The sequence below is a fragment of the Canis aureus genome, chromosome X (genome assembly GCF_053574225.1).
Source record: "Canis aureus isolate CA01 chromosome X, VMU_Caureus_v.1.0, whole genome shotgun sequence".
NCBI lineage: Eukaryota > Metazoa > Chordata > Mammalia > Carnivora > Canidae > Canis > Canis aureus.
Window position 1 is genome coordinate 19915597 of NC_135649.1, and position 20205 is coordinate 19935801.

Sequence of the window (20205 nt, forward strand, 5' to 3'; positions counted from 1 at the left end):
ATTTATTTTTTGTGATTTATTTATTTATTTTATGTATTTTTTTTTATTGAAGTTCGATTTGCCAACATATAGTATAACACCCAGTGCTCATCCCATCAAGTGAAAGGGATCATAGGGGAAAGGGGAGAAAATGCGTGGGAAAAATCAGAGAGGGTGACAAAACATGAGAGACTCCTAACTCTGGGAAACGAACAACGGGTAGTGGAAGGGTAGTTGGGCAGGGGGATGGGGTGACTGGGTGATGGGCATTGAGAGGGGCACTTGATGGGGGAAATTGAATATAAATAAAATATTTTTAAAAAATTCTGCCTGTTTTTCATGAACACCATCAGGCTATCTGAAATCCACTCCAAGCTTTGTTTTTTTCTCTCCTTGTCCTTCTTGACTATATTTCATCATGTTTCATCTTTAGTGTGCCTTTCCTAATTCCATAAATTTCTCTGCCATGTGCCCTTAGGAAACATGTAATTCCTATAAGCCAATCCACTTACAGTAACTGTCACTGGAAAATCATCCTGTAAGTCTGTTAGTATTTTATGCTGATATTACTGGATTTTTTCTTCTAGTCCATCTAGATTTTTTGGGCTCTTGATCTTTACGAAGTAGTTTCTTAATTACTATTACTGCACCCTTTATGCTTCTTCATCATTTTCTGTCTCTTGGATTCTCTCTGATCATTGACTTGTCTTTCATTAATTCTCAGGTTCTTGGATCCTTGTCCCCCATGTGATCTGTAACAACTTAAATACCGTTCTTTATCTAGAATACACTCTTGAAGAGAATGTGGACCTAGGTGTGTACCGTTTTCTCTTTTTATCTGTCCTTTCTGGTCTTTAAGATCTCATATTCCCCTGTCTGCACAAACTGACTTTTAAAATTTTTATACTTATGAATATTTAGTTTGAACTTAATCTTGTGTTTTAATTCTTCTGCTACTCATGTTCTTTGATTTGGCAGATTAGTTAACTTCTCTGAACTTTAGTATAAGATGAAGATGGTAAGATTTGCCCTAGCTTCTTAAAGGGGTTGCTGTGAGGGCAGAAGTAAAAAGCATTGTTGAATGCTGGGTCCTCAGAAATACCACCACAATAACTTGTTGCTAAGGCAAAGTTGAGTTTATCCTTACTGTGGTAATGAAGAGCACTACCTCGGTAGAGCCTTAGCATGTCAGGGAGGGAGAAAAGCAAAATGGGGAGGTTTTGGAATCTGATTGAAGGTGGCTATTTGAGTATGGAAGCTTGGTTAGGATTGGGTAAAGATCATGATATAATAGTTTAGGATTGATGGCTTTTGAGACAAGGGCTTTGGTTTTAATCTTACTTGCTTGAAAGCCTGTTTGCTGTTCACTTGAATTTTTTCTGGAAGTTTCTGGAATGAACAACAGAGTTATTTGCAATGTTTTTCTTCATGAGCAGGAATTACCTGGAATAGTAAAGTCATGTTGATGAATACAGAATAGTGAAATAATGTTTGATAAGACACTAAAATAGTAAAATCATGTTAATGTAGGCAGTGCATTGTGAGTGGGTAGATGCTTTTAGTTCTCAGTATACAAAAGCACTTTGTAACTGGTAAGTACTATATAAATGATGGTGGTGGTATTAATAAAGTAACTTGTTTTTTATTCTTATGCCTTTTTACCTAAATGCAATATTTTTTTCTGCTTAAACTCAGTAGGAAGGGGAATCATTATTGAAAATGACTAAGCTTCTGAAATGTCATTTAGCTCTACTTCAATGCCTGGGCCCAGCCTACTTTGAAAAAGTCAAGTGTGTAACTGCTATACAATTTTCATCTACACTCTAGAAAGTGACCGACAGTCATGAAAGATAATGAAGGGTAAATTTAGGAGGTTTTAATTCAGGTTAATCCTTGAAAGCTAGATAAAATATTTTGGGGGCAGATATACTCCAACATGCTGGATGAAACAAAAGACTCACTTGGCCAACTCAAGTCAGCCTTCTGCCTTTATCTGAAAGTGAAATCTTGGTAAGTCTTTTCTTTCTAGGTTCCATTCTGGCCTTCCATTCTGGCTCACTAGTTAACTCCAGTTACATGGTATACATAGACTATTTTTAAAAAACTCATTGGCCATAAACTGGAGCATAGGTTGTTTAACCCATATACTGATATAGGTACAATATCATAGGAAGATTATATTAACATTGGACCAAAAGTTAAAATTTGGTTCTCCTGAGATGTTATTGCATTGTCCATTATCTCTAGGCTACATAAACATCAAATCATTATTATTGGACTCATCTTTTAATTGTGTGATTTTCTCCTAATGGTTCTGACATTGTAGGAAATAAATGGACACAGAGGAAAGAGTATTATCCTTTGGTATATGGTATAGCTTTTTAGTAACCTACAGCTTGGCATCCCATTACTTCTGCTGTGTTCTCCTTGTTAAAAGCTAGGCACTACGTCTAGCCCACTCTCAAGGGGAGGGGATTACACAAAGTTGTGAATACCAGGCAGTAGGGATCCTTGAGGGCCATCTTTGAAGCTGCTTACTACAAAGCCTGACTTAGTCCTGCAGTTACTTCAAAAGCCCAGCAGTCATCAATACTGTTCTTCATTATGAAATATTGTGAACTTGAGGAGGTAGCCTTTGTAAGAAACTGTCACCATTGTGTAAGAAGGAAATTAGTAAATTATAAATTCATCCTACTTTCTTGCTAGAAGGACTTACAGGTATCATCTTGTTTAATGCTTCTCTGTATCTAGAGCGCCAAGAAACTGACTGTTTTCCCCATGGGTTGCATGTTTGAGAAGGTTGTGTGAGCCAGATAAATTACATTTAATAATAGTAGTAACACTAATAGTACTAATTTGATTCCTCATCACATAGACATTTTTGGCATTGGAAAATTTTAAAACTAGTTTACTACTTTGTTATGAGAATGGCCAGATGGAAGAGATGCATGGGGCAAGGTATGTGCGAAGGGCTGAAGAGCTTCCATGTTCTCTGAGTGCCCCACTCTCCTTGAAGCCTCACCTGGGGATTATTAATTATGGCTTCTGGTAGCATATGCTAATCCACTGGATTGATAAATTCCTGCCTTTCTACCTTTCCATGTGGTTGTATTTATGTTATTGCACATATTTATCTGAAACTCTCAGACTTGGGCAATGTAAATAATCCTTGGCCTAGTCTACCTGCCTACTGATTTTACAGATAATTCAATAAATTAACACAACTCAAAAGAAAGGGATAATATAAGTAAAGGTACTCAAATAGTCTGATTGCCTATTATAATTTTTTTTAATTCCCTTCTGCTATGGAATTTTCTCCTCATTTCTCTCTTGCCTCTAGGTGTGGGGCAGTAGATAAAACAACTGTGCTTAAAAGGTAACACTGTTCATTGCAGTGCTGTTTAATGCTAGTAAACTGACAATTTGTCTGACATAATTTTTTTTTATTCCCAGCCTTTTCATAACTCTGTGCCTCTTTGCAGTTTCATACACATGATAAATGTTTTATTGTCTCAGGGCTTTTGCTCTTGCTATTTCCTCTGCCTGGAATGTGGGTATTAGCCATCCCTGGTCTGCTGATCCCTAACTCTCTATAGTCTCATTGCAGTGTCGTATTTGACCATTGGAGTACCAGTGTGGACCATGATGAAATAGGAGAACTAGAAAGGTGCTCAGAGGCTTCATAGTAATTGTCCTATCTCATTTGGGAAACAAAAACATTGAAGAAAATAGATTTGCTCGGGATTCAAAGAATGTATCACATACTTGAAATAAACTCAGGACAAAGCCTTTGAAGGGAATGTAAAAACCCATGGCAAAGAAATGTTCCTTTGCCTAGTCAGAGAGGCAAAACTAACTTACATTCACTTAACCCATGTCATAGTTGAGGGGAAGGAAACATTGCAATTTAGATAGAGAAGTCTTGGAAAATCTTAATGGTGAGGTGGAACTTGTTTTAGCTTTTCAAGGATAGAGCGAACCCAAGAATCCACAAAGGAGAGAGAGTACTCAAGAGAAAGGTATGAAGTAAGGGGACAAAAGTAAGAGGGCCCAGATAGACCTCTGATCTTTAAAGCTGAATTGCTGATTGAAATCTGCTCCTGCAACCACACTTAGATCTTTCCCAGCACTGGTGTTACTTGGCCCTGAGTATACAGCTTTATTGGATTATTACGTCTGTGACACTACAGCTATTAGTCACACTCAGCTATAGGACCTGACAATATAATGATGTTCTATTTTTACTTCTGTCCTGATAGTGTCCCAGAAGTACTGAAATTATGACCATAAAATTAATTTCTTTGCATTTGGACAAGTAAAAGAACAGGGAATAGTTCTACATTCAGGCTATAAATCTCCAGAGTTGTTTAGAAACACTTTGCATTAGGAGTTCAGGCTGAATTTTGCATTAAACTTTGCACTTCTCCCGGAGGAACTGGTGAGAAAAATATCTGATTAGAGCATTTTAATCTTGCTCAAGGCTATCAAACAGTTGCTTGTGCATATATGTACACACAGTTGTAACATTGATTGTTTTGCAAGGTCAGAAATGAAAAGGCTATAAGCACCTGGCTGACTCAGTCAATGAAGCATATGACTCTTGATCTTGGGGTTGTGAGTTTGAGTTCCATGTTGAGTGTAGAGACTACTTAAGAAAATAAAATCTTAAAAAAGAAATGGAAAGGCTGTTTTATGCCACATACTAGTTGCTTTCTTGAATATGGAAATGAAACCAGCTACTTTCATTTTTTAAAAGATTTTATTTATTTGAAAGAGAGTGTGAAAATGAGATGGAGGAGAGGGAGAGAATCTTAAACAGACTCCCTACTGAGCACAGAACCTGACGCAGGGCTCAATCTCATGACCCTGATGCAATGACCTGAGCCAAAACCAAGAGTCAGACACTCAACCAACTGAGCCAAAATGAGTTCAAAATAAGTTAAACAAGCTCCTTTCTCAAAGGATATTTTCTTACAGGTGTGTGTGTGTGTGTGTATGTATGTGTGTGATCAGTCCCCCAACAGAGCATTCAATGAGCTATTCCAGTGCACCCTAGAAATGAAAAGTTACAGGATGCCTAAAGGTTAAGGAGTATATTCATGTAAAGAAGAGGCATTGTGTTCAATACTGGGAAATGAACACAGGACCATGTATGTTCTCATTCATATGGAACTCCTCATACGATCAATTCAGGCCACATTCAGGGGCTACTCAATACCCTTCCCTAATTTAGTCCTTAGTCTCAGACTGTCAGAGACAAGTGGGCCCTTGGAGCTCTCTCCACTATATAAGTGAAGAAATGGCAACTTAGCAATGACCACACAGATTGTGATTAAACCTGCACTGCAATCCTGTCCCTTGTTTTGTATTGTTGTGCCTTGTCTGTTCCACTGTGCACCTTTTCTCTCTGGAGAACTGAAAAGTCCCATTTCCACATAGTGGACTGTTAAACAAAGGCAGTACATTAGCCCCTTTTCCACATAGAGGAATGGAACCACAGTGACCTTAAATAATTTCTCCACAGTCACAAGGCCAGAGAGAGGACTAGGTCAAGAATCAATGTCACTATGCTGTGGCCACACCCTTGTTCAGTAACTGTATCATTAGGTGTTTTTTTATTGCATAGGCCAACTGGTATATATGTGACATTCAGCCATTAGGAAGTCTTTGCCATCCTTCCAGAACCCAGAATCCAGAGTTTTATAGCAATTTCTTATATGCTTGTGTCCACATTTAGATTAGGCTTAGGTTTGAGGTATTAAGGGTGGAAAGGGGATAGTGATGCAGTGTACATAGTTGAATCTCGTAAGAGTTTAGCTCCTTAGCATGTAATAAGCATGCTTTATAATTTACATGCTTCTAATTCCTTTATAAGCATGTAATTGGAAGTTAGAAAGTAGTAAGTGCTACGATTGAGGTCTGAATCTGGATCTAATGCTTTAAATCTGACTCAAAATTGTTACTAGAAGGCATAGACACAAGGGAGTATCTTTCTTAAGCACATGTTTTCTGTGAATTTGGGAAAACCACTGGAAGAGATAGGAAATAAATAGAACCATTAGATGCTGTTGGAGAAAAGTTTATTATTTTTTTGGAATCTACAAAACAAGTTGAGACAACTATTATTCCTACTCTCATTAACTCAGCAAACAAGTATTGAATTCTATTATATTAATAGAGTATATTGGGGACATTTAATAGTTCACTAGAGTAGGTATTCAAATGAGCAATGAGAGTGAAGTACAAAGTCAGTGTTAACTCTGTGGATGGACTACAAGTTTGCTATTTAGAAAGTTTCCAATCCCGGCTTTCCCACTAAAATCTACAATTAGTTTGAATGTTGTAGTACACTGATAACCATACTGCTTGCTGTAAAATATCACACTCTCTTAGTTGCACTTTCTCTTTTTTTAAAGATTTTATTTATTTATTAGAGAGAGAGACAGAGACACAGGCAGAGGGAGAAGCAGGTTCCGTGCAGGGAGCCTGACGTGGGACTCCATCCAGGGCCTCCAGGATCACGCCCTGGGCTGAAGGCAGCACTAAACCGCTAGGCCACCGGGGCTGCCCTTAGTTGCACTTTCTTTGAAAGTCTTTCCATTTGAATTATTCATCCTGGTTTTGAAGGAACTCTATGTAAATCAACAATATAATTAGTGTTTGTAGTACTTTTTTTTTCTGGAAAACTATATTCCAAATCATAAGGTGGTATGAAAACAATCATGACCAAGTTGGCTGTCTGTTGTTTGGACTGATTTTCTTTTTTTTTTTTTTTTTTAATTTTTTTTTAATTTATTTATGATAGTCACAGAGAGAGAGAGAGAGAGAGGCAGAGACACAGGCAGAGGGAGAAGCAGGCTCCATGCACCGGGAGCCTGATGTGGGATTCGATCCCGGGTCTCCAGGATCGTGCCCTGGGCCAAAGGCAGGCGCCAAACCGCTGCGCCACCCAGGGATCCCCTGGACTGATTTTCTAATTCAGGCCAATCTATGTTCACAAACTGTCAAGAATGCTGTAAAAGGGTCTCCTGAAGAGGGTGGGAGGTTATCCCAGAGGACCTATAAGGTCTCTTCCATCTCATGAGTATATGATTTGGTTTATGTATATGTTTTGGTAGATTGAATAGAAACCATCTGCAAATGACATTTTAAAGGCTTTGGATTTTTTTCTTAGAGCCAGTAAGGATCAGAATTCTTCTTGCCAAAAGGCACAGCTTACCTTGTTTATGGTAGTCATTATTTATTTGTCACAAGATTTGAAATAATAGAGTATTATGTTCAACTTAATGATGCTATTGCTTTAAATTATAATAAGTTTTTCTTTATGTACCATTTACAGAATGCTCTGTCATGCCTCACCCTTGTGATATTGAAAGGCAAAAGTAGACAAAGTCTTCACAGAGGTTCTATATATGTGAATGTATGTATTTAGAATGGATGTGTATGAGAGCAAAATTTGCCACCCTCAAATGTGTCTCTTTGGCATGTAGATTATTTTAGGCTGATTATTATTTTTTAATTAATTAATTAATTAATTTTTTATTGGAGTTCAATTTGCCAACATATAGCATAACACCCAGTGCTCATCCCACCAAGTGTCCCCCTCAGTGCCCATCACCCAGTCACCCCAACCCCCCACCCACCTCCCCTACCACTACCCCTTGTTCATTTCCCAGAGTTAGGTGTCTCTCATGTTTTGTCACCCTCACTGATATTTCCACTCATTTTCTCTCCTTTCCTTTTATTCCCTTTCACTAATTTTTATATTCCCCAAATGAATGAGACCATATAATGTTTGTCCTTCTCTGATTGACTTATTTCACTCAGCATAATACCCTCCAGGTCCATCCACATCGAAGCAAAAAGTGAGCATTTGTCGTTTCTAATGGCTGAGTAATATTCTATTGTATACATATACCACATCTTATTTATCCATTCATCTTTCGATGGACACCAAGGCTCCTTCCACAGTTTGGCTATTGTGGACATTGCTGCTATAAACATCGGGGTACAGGTGTCCTGGCATTTTACTGCATCTGTAACTTTGGGGTAAATCCTCAGCAGTGCAATTGCTGGATCCTAGGGCAGACTTATTTTTAACTCTTTGAGGAACCTCCACACAGTTTTCCAGAGTGGTTGTACCAGTTCACATTCCCACCAACAGGGCAAGAGGGTTCCCCTTTCTCCACATCCTCTCCAACATTTGTTGTTTCCTGTCTTGTTAATTTTCACCATTCTCACTGGTGTGAGGGGGTATCTCATTGTGGTTTTGATTTGTATTTCCCTGATGGCAAGTGGTGTGGAGCATTTTCTCATGTGCTTGTTGGCCATGTCTATGTCTTCTTTGGTGAAATTTCTGTTCATGTCTTTTGCCCATTTCATGATTGGATTGTTTGTTTCTTTGCTGTTGAGTTTAATAAGTTCTTTAGATCTTGGATACTAGCCCTTTATCTGATAGGTCATTTGCAAATATCTTCTCCCATTCTGTAGGTTGTCTTTTAGTTTTGTTGACTGTTTCTTTTGCTGTGCTGAGCTGTTTATCTTGATGAAGTCCCAATAATTCATTTTTGCTTTTTTTTCTTTTGCCTTCATGGATGTATCTTTAGGCTGATTATTTTTAAGAAACAGAACACTCAAGAAGAACCTTTGACCTATACCTTAAATGCCTAAAAGAATTTATTTTTTAATTTATTTAAAAAAATTTTTAAAGATTTTATTCATTTATTCATGAGAGATACACACAGAGAGAGGCAGAGAAGCAGGCCCCATGCAGGGAGCCCGACATGGGACTTGATCCAGGATCACAGCGTGGACCGAAGGTGGTGGTGCTAAACCGCTGAGCCACCCGGGCTGCCCACCTAAAAGAATTTAAATAAAGGACTTGCTCCAGGAAGGGAGCTATCACCATAGACAACTATGGTATAATACGATCTAGGTGTGGTAGACAGGGAGGAACTTAGCAAAGTCTGTTAAGATTCTTCTCTATGTCCCATTGTTTTTGGATGGCCCAGAAAACATTTGTTCACCAAACATTTACTCTTTTCATCTTCCTGTGAATTGTCTTCATTTCCTTTGAAGTCCCAGACCCCTGTGCTCTTTTCCTTAGCCCTGGATGGCATATAAGCCTCTGTTGCCTGACTGCCTACCTCTGGGTTTCATATTCTTTCAGACCTAGAGGTATGTAATTGAATTTGATTTTTTTCCTATTAATCTGTCTCATGTCAATTAATTCTTAGAGCAACCAGAAAGAATCCTAAAGGGTAGTGAAAAATGTTTCCGCCTTCATGGTTGCAGGGCAAGCTAAAGGAACTTGATAGTATGCTTGTTTGTGGAGAATGCTAACCCCATCTAGTGTTTGCACCTGCACACATGCATATACACAGTAGGGTGACCGTATGGTAGATCATACCATCTGTAACGCTAAGAGTTCTATTTGTAGGGATGCATTTTATTTGTTCAAAAGCAGTGGTTTTCTTAACCGTTTTTTGGGGGAGGGTCAATTTGATAACCTGTTTGCATCTTATACCATCTCTTCAAAAAAATAGGCTTTTGTACATATCCGTAGACTTTTATAATTTTTTAGAGCTTTAAGGACCACGTCAGGAATCCAACATATTACCCAGGCTAAGAAATCTTGTTATTGTTTTCTAAGCAATTATTTCCTTATTTGATCATAAGACATTCAGTTGCCTACCATGTACTCTTGTCCCTGTGCTGGATACAAGACACCTATCTACTATCAGTTCCCTCCTAACCAGCCACGTGAACTTCAGACCGACCATCCCTTTATCTCTCCAAGTCCAAGTTTTTAATAAACTAATATTATAATGTTCTAATGAGATGATTACTGAAGCCCTTTGTAGTGCTTCATTTACTTGGTCTTGTTCTAGGTAGGCACAGAAGGCAATGCACTGTCCAAACATCCAATAAAGTAAGCCAGTGACCAGAACCAGGCAAAAGCAAGAAACAGAGGGAACAAAGGCTCCTACTAGGCCATTTGAAGCCCAGACAGGTAGGTAAAGAAACTGATTCACTCATATGAGGGAATTGCAACACCACGTCTACCTCTGTATGTGGCATTTGATATTAGAATAATAATTAATTTTCATGTAATTAATCCTTTTCAGCTATTGCACAGTTGTTTTACTTTATTGTTGGGTTGCTTTTAAACTTTTTAAAAATTGAATCCTTTTCTACTAAATAATGGGTCATGTTGCTGCTTTGGACTTGTAGGAGGTCTGGGAGATGGTACCCCATGTGAAGAAGCCATGAGTGGTTTCACACAAACCTTCTCAAGTAAATTATACTTAAAATGTTTACATTATTACAGACTTTACTGAAAAACATTTCAAAAGCTCTTAGTAAACTTGTCCCTAGGCTGCTTGTGTCTGTATTTATTCAGCCTTCAAATATTCATTTGCTCATGTCGGGATGTGTGTTTGTTTTAGTTTTTATCCAATATGATTTAATTTTACATTCAAGGTTTGTATAACTGAGGCTTCAAGCTTGTATCAGGATGTCCAAACAGGTTCATTAATCCTGGGAGATTTTTTCTTAACCAGTAGAAATTCATCAACATCGAAAAATGACATATTCAACTTATTAAATTGAAAATATCTTTTTACTCACCCTGGAGCTTCAATTTGTCAGCCAATAATCATCAAATGCCACCCAAACACTCATAATTTTCTGAGAAGAGAAAATTAGCTGGTTTTAATATGTCTGGAAGATAAATCAGACTATCCACATTCTATCATTCATAACAGAAATTTATATAACACATTAAACACATCAGATCAACTGGAAAATTAGAGTAATTAAATGTTATAGGGGAAAGAATTTTATTAGAAGGGCAAAAAAGACACTCTTGACATGCCAAGAGTGCTGCCAGCACCATCTCCTAAAGACCTGTGAGAAAGTGCAAACACACTAGGCTGGTGGGTGTTATGAATGAATAAGCTCTCTAGGGTCCGTGAGTAGAAAGAGGGATGGCCCATGGTGTCCAGATTCATAACAGGTGGATGGCTAGGCCTAGAATATGCTAACACACTGGAGAAGAGGACATATACCATAAAAATTGACATTATTCCTTGTTATTTAAAATAAAAACTGTTTGGAATAAAAAATAGAAATGCTTTCAAACATACAGATGGGTTTGTGATGAACTAGAGCCTTCTCTCCCATGTTTCTCTACCAACCCTCCCTAATACCTGATTTTAGTTGTTCTGACCATTTCCCTATCTACATACAGTATCTTAATAGCCATTATTTAAAATGGCCTCTTAGGAAATTGTCTCTTGTCTTCTGCTCTAATAGCTCAGCTGCCCTACCCTCATCTTCTCTCTTGTCTTGTTCCCTGAAATTTATGAGACAATTTTTTTTTACTAGTTACCTCTGCAACTTTGGCCACTGTACTTCAACTTCTATCTCTTGTTGCATCAAGACTCTATACGTGACAAGGACATTTATTTTGTGCTTCTGTCTTTCCCTTCATTTCTTTCCCTTTTACATTCTGCACTCTGCCAGATGTACCTTTGCTTTTCCATGGTCAGGTCATTAAAAGCACTCTCTCTTTTTTTATAATCACTTTATTTTGCTGGAGTAAATCATTCAGTAAGCTCCTAAGAAAGATATGCATATGGTAGAGAGTTTCTGAACTGTTAATTGAAAATCTCTTTATTCAGACCTCATACTTGATTGATAACTTGGTATACAATTCTAGGCTCAAAATCATGGGCTTAGAGTTGGTTATTTTCCATTTCTTCCACCTTTTTGGATCTTTCATTAGTCAGATTGATATTGGATCTCCTGGACCAATCCTCTGTGACATATTTCTTTTTATATCTGTCTCCTTGACATTTTTCTGTATGTTCTGATAACACATTCTCAATACTGTGTAACTCATTCATTGGACACCCTTTTCTAGGTCACAGTGGACACTGCACCCCTCATTCCCTTGGTCTTTCCTGGGTCTTATTTTTTTAAAGGATTTTATTTATTCATTCATGAGAGACAGGCAGAGAGAGAGGCAGAGACACAGGCAGAGGGAGAAGCAGGCTCCCCACAGGAAGCCAGATGTGGGACTCTATCCTGGGATTCCGGGATCATGCTCTGAGCCAAAGGCAGACACTCAACCGCTGAGCCACCCAGGCGTCCCTGGGTCCTATTTTTGATGGACCCTATTAAGCTTCTCACTCATAATGGTGACTCCAACTACAGTGATAGTAGACACAGATGTCATTATTTCTAATCTTCAAATGTATTCTATAATAAATAAAAAATAATCTTCCTTCCCTTACTGTCATCCCCCTTAATTTCTCATGGAAATGTAAATTCTCCTTCCCTTGGAATGTCATTATGCAGCATAAAACATCAATTATAGACTTCCCTATTTGACAAAACATCATGAAGTTTGCCTTTCACAATGCCATGCCTAAGCTTTGAATAGGATTTATTTTGTGAACTTGTTCCACAGCTGTTTTCTACACCTTTTCCTTTTGAATCTGAGTAAATAAAAATAGTACAAGGTCATGCATTAAATGAGCCATTTAAAAACATCTTAAGCAACAAATGAAGGAAGGAGGGAGGTTATTTGTGTAGGAGTCTCCCTACCCAGAAAATTATAAATTTAAAAGTCAGTAGTAAGCAGTGCATTCGTATGAGTTGCTAATTAGCTCATTCTTAATTGGCAGAACACCCCCAAAATATCGCCTTGATAATCTAAATAGTTTTTGCTTTAATATGTATCAACAAGTCACTCATTTAAGCTCTGCAATTAACTTTATTCCTTGAAATATATGGCATCCCTTCTGTCACAGAAATTCTTGAGAATTTTCCCCCAATAATGTTATGTTTTGTGCTATGTGGAAACCTTCCAGATGATAGACTCATGCAGCCTCCCACTTGCTGCAAGATTTCTGGCCCACTTAGCTCTACCAGTTCCTGGTAATTAACCAAATTCTTCTGCTTTCAAGTAGAGGGTCCATATTGTCAGTGGGTATAGGCAGTGGGTAAATGAAAAAAAAAAAGGGGGTTTTCAACCCTTAAACTATCTCAAGATGCCCAAACAACACTCTGAGATTAAAGGTGAGGCTTTTGATCTTAGAATTTGGAGCTAGAGGGCACTGTTTCTTTGAAGAAGTATTTACCTTCTTTTCCATTCATTGTTCACTTAAGCAGCTTTTATTAAGGCAGAAGTTTCACATACCATTCCTCACTTCACAACCTGTGAAAGCATACACAGATTGTAATTTTGGAAGTGACAGATGGGGTCATAGCTTTCATACTTAGAATTGACTGAGGGAAATAAGACCCTCAACACACACTGCAGTTCATTCTGCCTCATTGGAATATTCATGAAGACTCAAAGAATGTGCCTCTCTACATCTGGATTTAAGAAGCAGAGGGGGCATTCCAGAACAATATCTTAAGACTTGAAAAACCATCAACTCCAATCAATTCACAGATTCCTTCTATAGTCTCATTTTAACATTTTGTCAAGGTTATTAATAGCAAACTTTTTGTTGTACTTCATAACTAGAAAACTGCCATAATTATGTATTTTTACTGTGTTTTGAAGCTGGATATTAAACCATCCTAGCAAGGTTAAGATAAACATCTTTTACAGGATTGGGCATGGTATGCCTTTAAGATTACACCAGTACATTTAATAATGAATTTTCCATGAATTGATGCAACCTTAAAGAAATCACTAATTTTTACTCTAACCACAAGTGCAGTGTGATAAGCACTCAGAGAAACTATAAAAATAAAGATTTTTACAATCCAGGAAGAAAAAAAAGTAAATTATTAGGTCGTTAGCATTAGGAAAATATCATTTAAGTAAAATATCCCTAATGTAGTGAATAATGCTTTTTAAATTTTTGTCTGATTTCAAGGCAAGACCAATATCTGGACTGTTGTCATATTTTTGTGCCTTTACATTTATCTGCTGAGCAGATTGCATTTCAACACAGAGCAGAATAATAAAGTATTAGGAATTAGGACTTCTTCTGTAGGTCATACTCTCTCTTGCCATAGCAGAAGAGTACTTCAAGGTCTTAGAGAAATGCTTGCATAAAACTCCAAACCTCTCATGCACTAAATCTCCTTTCACTGCAAGACTGAATTCTATTTTGATTAATACCCCTTTCTGTCATACAGCATTCAACATCTTGGAACTGGGAAATGGTGGGTCACAGGGAAGGAATTGGCCAAGGCCTATTGTCTTTCTTTTGTACTCTTACACCAATCTGCTCAATAGGATGCATTTTAACAGAGCAGAATAAGAGTTTTAGGAATTATTAGGTTTAATGTACTTCTACAGGTCTCTTTCTTGTATCTTATTATCTTAGGTAATTCTTTACTTTTTCATAATATCTTAGAGATTTTTGTCAGTGTTTTTAAGGAAGAGGAGGAGTTGGGGGTCAAGGAAGCAAATGTGCCATATGCATCTGTTGAGAGAAGTCCTTAGCTAGGTCCTGGAGAATTTGTGGAGCAGTCTTGGCTCTTGGGGCTTAATGGCAGTCAAAAGAGCGGCAGTCCCAGAACTTTGCTTTAGGGGGAGAGAAGTTACAGGAACTATTTGGTGGACAGTTTCTTTACTTCAATTGTCCTGGTGATCATAGGGAGTCTCCAAATCTATAATGTTTGGAATATTATTTTTTCCATTGTCAACTTTGTTCCCAGATTTCAGTTCTGTAAATAGTACCACCCAAAACAATAACAATTGGCATTTGTTGAGTGCTTAGTACGTTTCAGCCAAAGTGTAAATAGCATTAAATTCTGAAAGCTATCTGAAAGAGGAGTGCTAAGTCTCACTACATAAAGGTGAGATAAAGATACTGAGCCTTAAAGCAGTTCAGTTTTTGCTTATCCATCAAAGCTTGGGTTCAAACCAAAGCAATTGGATTCTGGAGCAGATGCTCTTTTTTTTTTTTTTTTGGTTTTTATTTAAATTCCTGTTAGTTGGGCAGCCCCAGTAGCTCAATGGTTTAGCACCGCCTTTGGCCCAGGGCATAATCCTGGAGACCCAGGATCGAGTCCCACGTCGGGCTCCCTGCATGGAGCCTGCTTCTCCCTCTGCCTGTGTCTCTGCCTCTTTCTCTGTGTCTCTCATGAATAAATAAATAAACTCTTAAAAAAATAAATTCCAGTTAACATATAGAGTAACATTAGTTTCAGGTGTACAATTTAGTAATTTAACACTTCCTAGAGCAGATAGAGCTAACGCCTAGTTAACACCAGATAGAGCACCTAGAGCATAACACCTAGGTGTGTCATGGTGTCTCTTGCCACTGTTCAGTGCTTGAGAGAGATTCCACTTGTGTAAGTCTGAGGAGTTTCTGAAGTTTTTAGTCTCCTCTTGCTAGATGACCTGCCCTGCAAGGAATATTTAAAAGAATGTCTTCAGGGAGAATGAAAATGATTTAAGTAGAAAATCAGATCTACATAAAAAAGGAAGAGTATTGGAGTGGGAATAAATGAAAATAAAATCTTAAAATTTAAACATTAATTTAATTAATAAGTAACTGTTCTGGTAATAGTAATAGAATGATGGGTGATTACAGCATTTTGACAAATGAGTTATTGACTTCAGTACTGTAAATGATGGGAGTTTGGAATTAGGAATGCCTGTTATAAGGTGCCAGCACTACCTGTGAAGTGGTATGGTGTTTTTAGGATGAAATTAGATTAGTTGTAAATATAGATTGTAAACTCCAAGGGAATCACTAAATTTTCTTTTCAAGTATTGTTGATATGCTAAGAGAGTAGATTAGATGGAATTGTATAAAATGATCGATTAAAATCAGAGAAAGCAGAAATAGAGGGAAAGAAAAAATAAGAGCAGGGGATTAAATGGTTACTAACATGGTAGATATTAATCTATCTATATCAGTAACTGCTTTAAATGTAAATGGCCTAAATATATCAATTAAAAAGCAGGTTTTTGGAATGGATGGAAAAGTAAGACCCAACTCTATGCTGTCTATGAGAAACCCACTTTATTTTTTTTAAAGATTTAATTAATTAATTTATTTTAGAGAGCACAAGTGGGGTAGGGCAGAGGGAAAGGGAGAGAATCTCAATCAGACTCTGTGCTGAGTGCAGAGCCCAAAGTGAGGCTTGATCTTACAACCCTGAGATCATGATCTAAGCCAAAATTGAGAGTCAGATGCTTAATGGACTGAGCTGCCCAGGTGTTCCAAAACTCACTTTAAATATAAATATTCAGGTAGTTCCTATGGAAAGGGATGGAGAAAGATGCTATTACTGAATAAAAGAAAGCTGGAATAGCTGTGTTATTTTAGACAAAGTTGACTTCAGAACAAGGAAAATTACCAGGGATAAAAGGGAGCCTTACATAATGATAAAAAGAAGTCAGTTTTCCAAGAAGACATAACAATCCTTAATGTGTTTGCACCTAACAACAGTTTGTCAAATATGTAAGGCAAAGCTGATAGAACTTCAAGGAGAAAAAGACAAATCCACTATTACAGTTGGCGGCTTCAATGCCTGTCTTTCATTAATTGATAGATCAAGCAGGCAGAAAATCAGTAAGGGTATATATAGTTGACCTGAAAACCACCATCAGTCAATTTGATCTAATTGACATTTATAGATTAAACAACAGCAGAGTACATACTCTCAAACTCGCATAGAACATTCGCCAACATAGATCATGTTCCAGACCATGAAAACACCTAAACAAATTTAAAAGACTAGAAGTCATGTAAAGTATGTGCTTGGACCACGGTAAGATTAAACAAAAATCAATAGCAGAAGAATAGCTAGAGAGGCCCCAAATATTTCAAGATGAATCAACACATTTAAAATAACACATAGGGATCCCTGGGTGGCGCAGCGGTTTGGCGCCTGCCTTTGGCCCAGGGCGCGATCCTGGAGACCCGGGATCGAATCCCACGTCGGGCTCCCGGTGCATGGAGCCTGCTTCTCCCTCTGCCTGTGTCTCTGCCTCTCTCTCTCTCACTGTGTGCCTATCATAAATAAATAAAACAATTTAAAAAAATAAAAAAATAAAAAATAAAATAACACATAGATCAAAGAAGTCTCAAGAGAAATTTAAAAATATCTTGAGCTAAACAAAAAGGGAAATACAGTTTATCAAATTTGTGGGAATGTAGCAAAGGCAGTGCTTGAAGGAAAATTTAGAGCATTTAATCCATATATTAGAAAAAGAGAAAGATTTAAAGGCAATTAATCTAAGCTTACACCTTAGGAAACTGAAGAAAGAAGAACAATTTGAGCCTTAAGCAAACATAAGAAATAAAGAGACAGTAAAAATTAGAGGAGAAATAAGTGAAATTAAAAACAGAAAAATAATAGAGATCAAGGAAACTCTTTGAAAAGAGCAATAAAATTGATAAATCTCTAGCCATTGTAATGAAGGTTTAAAAAAATGAAGACATAGGGTAGGCTGTCTCAGTTGGTGGAGCATGTGACTCTTGATCTCAGGCTCATGAGTTTGAGCCCCACATTGGGCTTAGAGCCTACTGCAAAAAGAAAAAAAACCACAAATCACTAATGTCTAAAATGAAAGAAGAATATCGCTATGGATCTGATGATATTACATCTAAAACTTTCTAAAATAACAAAGTCTATTCAAAATACAATTTAAAAATGAAGAATAGGGACGCCTGGGTGGCTCAGCGGTTGAACATCTGCCTACGGCTCAGGGTATGATCCTGGGGTCCAGGATCGAGTCCCACGTCTGGCTCCTTGCGGGAAGCCTGCTTTCTCCCTCTGCCTCTGTCTCTGCTTCTCTCTCTCTCTCTCTGTATCTCATGAATAAATAAATAAAATATTTAATAAAAATAAAAATGAAGAATGATTGGGGCTTTGCTGAAGGCTGTGGGCTTCTGTTCAGGTGATCAACTCACAGAAGATCTGGTTGAGTTTAGCGGTCAATTTATAGTCTGCTGTGGCTATAGTGAAGAGTGGAACAAAGATGCCAGAGTGTGGCTTAGCCAGGCCTGTGGCTGTGTTTGGGGACCACATGGAATTGTCACTCACTCATCTAGGGAACAGCGTTGATTTAATATGGGGGTTCACCTCAACCAAGGCAAAATTTCTGAAGGTTGAGACGGACTTGTCTTTTATTTTCCCTTAAGGTAAATGGGCCTTATGTGCTCAGTAAAAGGCAGAAAGATTGAATATAATGATAACAATAATTTTAGCAGCAAATAATAACAGTGCATATGTATTGTTTTCAAACTGCCTAAGCCAGGTCCCGTCAGCACATCCCAAGTGCAAAAAAGAAAATCACTTGTGAATGGCTTTTTAAATTTACATTACCAATGGTTCACCTGAGGCAAACCTTATGATTAGGTGCAATTTCAAATACTGCATTCCTGTCCCAAATCTCTACCTGTGAGTCACTGGGCTGCTAGTCTATCTCCTAACAGAGAAATCCCTTAATTGGCTCTTCCTAGGAATCTCTAGCTGTGTTTTCAGAAAATAAATTCATTTGTGTCAGAAAGGAGTAAGGGGGAGGGATATGAAAAGGTTCAGACAGGAGGGGAAAGAAGGCCCAAAACCAACTGCCACTGCAGCAACAAGGGATTGTGGGAAAGAAGAGGTAGACAACCAGAGTGCTCAGATACTTGGAAAGGAGCTTAAGCGGCCACAGTTTGATGGCACCTGAATGCTACTGCTAAGATTCATTCTAGTCATAGTCTTTTCCAAGACTGCTATCAAATGTTGCTGAGTACTTACTTTTATGTTGCACAGGGACAGTGTCTCTTTAGGACCCTGATTATATCCCCCTTTTGCTTATTAAATCTTGTGAATTATTTCCATGTAGAGATAACAGATCTCCTTGGAACAAAACAGTCATGCTCAGAGACCCCAAGATCATGATCTCTGCTGTGGACTGAATTGTGTTCCCTCAAAATTCATATGTTGAAACCCTAAATCCTAATGTAGCTATTTGGAGATAGAGCTTTTTAGGAGGTAATTAAATGTAAGTAAAGTTGTAAGGGTAGTCATCAGATAGAACTGGTGGCCTTCTAAGGAGAGAGGGACAGAGAGAGACAGAGTTCCTTCTCTCTCCATGCACACATACTAAGAAGAGGCCATATGAGAACATAGCAGGAAGGCAGCCATCTGCAAGCCAGGAAAATTACTCTCACCAGAAGCCAAGTTCTTCTTCTGGAACTGTGAGAAAAGAAATTTCAGTTTTTTAAGCCATTCAGTCTATGGTATTTGTTATGGCAGCTCCAGCTAAGACATCTTCCATCTTTCTCTCTCTAGCCATGGAGGATCAATGGGGGCAATAGCTAGAGTATTGCCTACTTGTGAAGCACGGTTAAAGAAATTCCCTGTGTGGAAGTTTGCTGTTTACAGTTGTTTAAAGGGCAATTTGGCTTGTCTTTTTGTGTTTTAATAGCAGAAAGTCATTTCATGTAATAATTCAACTCCACAGCTGACTCTAATCTTGGTCTGTTAGGGGGTTTCATTCTTTGCTTGTGATTTACATTGCCTGACACCTAATGTAATGACTTCCACTATGAGGGCCACTGCTGCATCTGTGTAGCTCCAATCTGTCACTGGCAACGTTCTGAAAGCTGGGTTGCCCCCCCCATTCGATCAAGAAACTAGTGCTGTGTGTAATTAATTACATCCTTTTACCCCAGCCTCACTGACTGCTACACATCACTTCTCTTAAAAACTCAGTAAAAGCAATATTTTTCCTATATCACCCCTCCTTTCAGTACATGCAAACTTGGCTGTGAAATCAATCATTGAAACTTTAAGCTTTTTATTTTTTCATTTCAAGAATTCATGAGCAGGTCTCTGTTGAAATTTTCAAATACATTCTTTTAAGGATATCATTAGTACCTGAGCTCCCTACCTAACTACTGTACTTTGGGATGATCTTAGAAACTGGGAGTATCAGCCATCTGCATGTAAGCAGCAGCCATCCCTGTGATTGTCTTCTAGGGCTATAACAGATGTTTTAGCTGATAAATAACACCTGTAATTTTATTGTCAACATTGCAGTTCAATGACAGTACCTAAGAACCAGTTATTCTGTGGGCTAAGTTGAATGGGATAATAGAATGTCGGACTAGGATTTCGAGGGTAAGGTTATTTAGGTTGTATCATTAAGCATTATTACACCAAATAATTTATCCAAATGGATGGTCTTCAATTTCCAAATCACCCAGATTTTGAATGATAAATTAAGAGAATGAGGTTCATTAT

General features: G+C 37.9%; 1 protein-coding gene across 11 annotated transcripts in view; it reads left to right on the forward strand.

Moving 5' to 3' along the window:
* The window catches only part of USP26 (ubiquitin specific peptidase 26), a 56581-nt gene that overhangs the window by 12100 nt on the left and 24276 nt on the right, over positions 1–20205 (forward strand). For 6 of the 11 annotated variants that reach the window (XM_077887479.1, XM_077887474.1, XM_077887482.1 and 3 more), the window contains one exon: positions 9870–9991. The exons of 4 other annotated variants lie outside the window; for them this stretch is intronic. The gene's annotated coding sequence lies outside the window, so the exon portion shown is untranslated. The remainder of the gene's footprint in view (positions 1–9869; positions 9992–20205) is intronic. One more of the 11 variants, XM_077887476.1, reaches the window with a different exon arrangement.